The sequence below is a fragment of the Lepisosteus platostomus genome, unplaced genomic scaffold (genome assembly GCF_059453375.1).
Source record: "Lepisosteus platostomus isolate fLepPlt1 unplaced genomic scaffold, fLepPlt1.hap1 Scaffold_46_H1, whole genome shotgun sequence".
In the NCBI taxonomy this organism is placed as follows: domain Eukaryota; kingdom Metazoa; phylum Chordata; class Actinopteri; order Semionotiformes; family Lepisosteidae; genus Lepisosteus; species Lepisosteus platostomus.
Window position 1 is genome coordinate 641,793 of NW_028291666.1, and position 5,263 is coordinate 647,055.

The following is a 5,263-nucleotide window of genomic DNA, read 5'->3' on the forward strand; positions in this document are numbered from 1 at the left end:
ACGAGACAGACAAAGTAATAATTCTGTATTAACGTGGCCTACATATTGACGCAATGATCGAACTAACTGACATGTTCTGATTCAGATCCCCTGCAGTTCATGCCAATTAGAACAATAGGAATGCTGAGTCCTCCCCACCCTACTGAGCACAAATTCAGCTGCTCTCCAGTTCTGTTCTGCATGTTTTTTCATTGCAATTGAGCTCGGAACTGGAGATGATCTCCATACAGTTCTGTGTTCACTAGCCCACACTTGCGTGCTAATTTACGGGTTGTGGCAAATGCTTTTCTATAGTTCATATACATGACGGCAACCTGTTACCGAGGAACCTGAGAGGTTTAAAAGCCTCGCAAGCCAGGTAGGACTCAAACCTACAATCTTCTGATCCGAAGTCAGACGCGTTATCCATTACGCCACTGGCCCATAGAACATGCGCTTGAACTCCACCACAGAGAGCTCTACACTGCTACTAGTAGTACACTTCCCCATCTAAAGCTGATTGCAGCTGTCAATCATTTCGCAGCCACCCCCCCTCTTCATCTTCTCTCTGCCTTAAGCGTCTCCGCCACTCTCTCTTGACATTTCATGTCAGCATGTCAGAAGTCCGAGTGACGTTTTTAATGGCTGAGTGAGGGCACGATGCTGAAGCAGAGAGGCCACTTCAGCCAGAGAGACTTGTGCTAGGTGAGATCTGAAAAACGGACTCGCAACAGAAACAGACCAAAAAAGTATCGGTGAGATCAAAAGGCAAATGCAACATCCAGCAGAGGGCGTCTAAAGATTAGGGAACGGGCGACTGAAATCCATATGAGGCAAACTTTCCGGCTGTGTACTGCAGCTGGCCTCGTTGGCGTAGTTGGTAGCGCGTCAGTTTCATCGTCTGAAGGTCCTGAGTTTGATCCTCACACGGGGCAGGGCTGCTTCCTCTCTTGCTCTTTTCAAACACTTGCGGCAACTGTTCGCTCATAACGACGTCTGGAATGCGTGACCTTTACACGGGGGAGAAGCAACGCCGCATCCCTTTTCTAAAGAACATTCACATTCAGAAATAAGTCAAGAAATTTGCCATTACTTTCGCTCGCGCTGCTGTCAGCCTGCCCATGTTGCCAAAGAAAGATTCACTCGGCGTCAACATGACAGAACAGCGATCACTTGAAAACACTGTTCCACACTCCGTAAGCAAGAACTTCAGTGTTTGCAGTCACCCGATATGCCGATAGTCAAAGGAGCACAAAACACGAAGCGTCAAAGACAAGATGAGTTGATGGAAAGAGCGTTGAATTGATGAGCACAAAAGTTCAGCTCGTACAATAGGCAACGAAGGTCCCGGCGTCATCATCGCACTTGAAAGGACTGCCTTGCAGACTAAGGGCAGTGGGAGGTTGCTGTTTTGAGATGGAGGCATTGGGATGGTGGGCCGAGATCTATTCTTCTTAAGGAATTCTTCATCGTGAAAGATCGGTCCACAGGTCATCCAAAGAACTTACAAATTTTTGGGACTCAGGGAATCACGTGCTTCCGGAAGGGAGTGAAGTGCTCAAACACATGACATGCCCCCTTGATCTCACATGCACAATTCTGCTGCAACATGCACAGCTACCGTCCACACCAGGCAGTGGGGCTTCAGCAGAATTTGCAACGCCACCTGCAATTACATATCCAGCTGCACACATATACATGGCCCCTCTGTCCTTTTCAGGATCTCAAAAAAAAGCATAGCGTGGTTTTCCTGCAACCTGATTGACCGCATCTCCCTCAGAATGTGCCCCGTTGCATTCATTGGTGAAGCAGGACGGAGGCTAACGGGCATGCCAGAACAGTTAGGCTCAGCGATCTCTCCAAAATATTGTGGTTGTAGTGGAAGAAATATGGTTTAAATTGTACCTTGGTATTTCAAACTCTCTCTAGAATGTTATCCATTTCTATTTTATTTTGACAGGAACTGGCTAATGACACTGGATGAAAAGAGAAGAAAGAAAACACAACGTTTCGGCCGTGGAGCCTTCTTCAGGTGTGAGGGCTCCACGGCTGAAATGTTGTGTTTTCTTTCTTCTCTTTTAAGCATGGAATAGACCTATTACTTGTTCCTTTGCAGCCTACGCATGCTGACACAGCTCCCCACCTGAACTGCTAATGATGCCTGGTAGTTTGTGGTACTTGGGTATTGTCTTATGTTTGCTCAAACTGCATATGTGTGATTGCATATTTTTGGGAATTTTCATATGTCAATATTTAATTCACTGACATTCCTGTATGCTTGGAAGAAAGGTAGATTGGATTTGGCACAGGACGCCTGCCCATATTTGTTGATCATTGTTGGGCTGGAAAAACAATGATAAAAAGTGTATGAAAAAAGCTCTCTCCAATATTTCCCTTCTCTTCGCCATGGTTACACTGCCCGTTCTTTCCGTCTTTTGTCCTTCTACAAAGATTCCAGGGCTCTTTTTCCACCATAATATCAGAATTTGTTTTTTTCTCTTTTAAAGGCTGTAGGTGGGGTGTGATGGACTGTACCACTATCATAGAAGATTTTTTCAGGACACATCGCAGTTCCATAGTAGAATTTATCAATAGTAGAATTCCATAGGACATTATTTACCAACGTATTACCCAGTGTGAGACTCTGCCAGTAAACCTCAGAGCATTGAGTTCTCCACTGATAAAGATGGCTGTCTGAAGTCATGAAATCCACTGCTGGGATGCCTGAGAGACAGTAATTGAATCTTGGCTGGAATTAGGCTTTCTATTAGTGTTGATCTTTGGGAATTATGTGGTAAAAAGGGAAAACTCCTTTACTTTAGTCACTTTGAATGTTCAAATGTACAGAACCTGTAAAACTAAGCAATGAAAAAAATCCATCACCACTCTCATGATAGCATAACTCATAGTCTCTGCTGTTGTGTAACAATACACACTTTCAATTTTCTTATCGCCTGTCTCCAGAGAGAATGTTGTTAGTGCTGATGACCTTGAATTAGACCTTGTTGACTCTGTAAAACAATCTTCCTCTGCTTAGATTTTCACTCAGATTGATTTTGTTCTCAGATTATTCCTGGCAGGACTGAGTTTCTAGGAAATGAAAAGTGAAAGAAAAAGTACAGAAGATCAGCCCTTGAATATACAACATTGTGCAGTGAGATTGTTAAATGTATTAGCTGCTATCCTGTGCTAGAGCCTGTCGTGGTAAGCAGTGGATGACAGGATCTAGCACAGATACTAATGAAACACTGTTAATGAAAGATAAAACACTTGAGTCTTATTTTAGTTTTCCATTTCCCTTTCATTTGTGATGTACTGTACAACAGGCCACAGAACATGCACAAAAACAGATATGCACACATTCACACCAGGCAATGACAGTCTGCCCAGTCAGAATCTGAGCTGAGGTATCAGAATTCTGAATTCCCTGAATTCTGTCATGGATCATCCACAATAAGGGCAATGTTTGAACACGAGGATCCCCAGGAGAGAGCCTAGTAACATAAATCTTGGAGCAAAAGCAGATGATTAACTTCATAGTTTGTGTGGTTGAGCCAAAGTTGAGCATGAGGATATGTGAGTCACCATTCTTAGAAATGGATCCAACTTCAGACAGGCGTCAAAAGTAAGAGTATACAGTGCTGGGGCAATGACACTTCAATGATCAGAAGGATAACAAGAGTTTTAATGCATTGAAATTGATTTTCTGGTGATGCACACTGTCATGGAACTATTAATTTTTTAAGGATCACTTACTGACGTCAGACAGCTGCCAATTCTCCAGACTGGAAGGATGAACAGTTTATCCCCCTAGGTACCATATTTCCATATTTCGAAGCATTGGAATAATACATGTCATACAGCAACATAAAAACAGGAAGACAAGTATCACAGCCCCTATAATCGGTGTTAGTAACTTAAAAGAAAAACATTCCCCCTGGCCCAAACAGTGATTCTAACCAGGAGAGAAAAGCCGGTGTATCTTTTATGCCTCTCTCTTTATTCACCTTGTCTTTTAGTTCTTTCAAATGCTGAATAGCGAGCGTAAGATTTCCGTAATCATAGTCATTAGCTGGAATATATGTACAACAGGAGTCTCCTACTAAAGCATAGACTCCTCCAGATGCTGCATTTTGAAGGTCCAGCACGAACCTGTTCTGAAGTGCCATTAATCTAACTCCCCTTAATTCTTGTTTGATAGCGTCTAAGCCTTCTAACGTGATATTAATAAAAGAGTACATTTCATAAAAAGTCGCATGGGTGAGGCTGTAGAATGAGGCATTAAAGCACATATATAACAAGATGCATTACATTTCTTTAACTTTACAGTATGATTTATAAATTTATACCACAAATTACTCATATCCCCCTCATTATCAGTTTCATTCAGCCAGTTTGTATACAAAGAGGCTTCGTGTTTAGATTCTTCCTCTTTTGGGGTGGTGACAGGCTTCTACATAAAAAGGAAAAGGGCTGTGCACATCAGTCCCAAGCAGGTTATCCCCATCTGTCCTTGTGGAGACATCACTCCTGCGCTTTGCTCAGTTCGTTTGTGACCTTTTTACAGTGGGAAGCATGAATCCAGGGCACCATTTCTGTGACCTTCACAGCAGGGGCAGTGGTCAGCAGCACCTGGTACAGCCCCCTCCACCTGAGTGAACACCATTTCTTTTTCCTGAAGTCTTTCACCAGAATCCAGTCTCCTTATTCACTCATTAGTTCTTACAGCACAGGTAAATCCCTGTGGGCTGGAGCCCAGCATAATCTTAGGCTTTTTTGGTCAACATTGGTCAACAGATTGGTCAACAACTGGGTAATAACTCTTAGAAAAATCTACACATTGTTCCCCTGCCTCAGCTGTGACGTTTTGCAGAACAATTCTAGCTGAAGTTGTAAAATTTCTCTTTGTTCCGTTCCTGCAAAACATCTTATTATGAACAAACAAACCACAATAATCATTTGCATCTAGGGGAATCACTCCCAAGGGTAACCCCCCTTAAAGCTATATTGTTCTACCCATCAGGTTCTGCCACTAGATAAGAGAACCTTTCCCATGAAATCATTTTTTGACCTTCATGATCCCTTCAGGGCGTACAATTAGCACAGAAGCAGCAGCTTTAGTCCACATGTTTTTCAAACAGGATATTAACGATATGATCATAACGAATAATACCAGACCCACAAATATGTATTGAACCAGAGACCCTCTCCATGTTCCTAGCACAGACTGTAGCCATGCACCAATACCCCAATCATCTGGATTATAATTATGATATATATTTTT

At 42.7% G+C, this 5,263-nt stretch overlaps 1 non-coding gene across 1 annotated transcript; it reads right to left on the reverse strand.

The window, feature by feature from the left end:
* Nucleotides 1-350: 350 nt before the first annotated feature.
* trnar-ucg (transfer RNA arginine (anticodon UCG)) lies at nucleotides 351-423 on the reverse strand. The gene has a single exon. It is a non-coding gene; the product is annotated as a tRNA-Arg (tRNA).
* Between the last annotated feature and the right edge of the window lie 4,840 nt (nucleotides 424-5,263).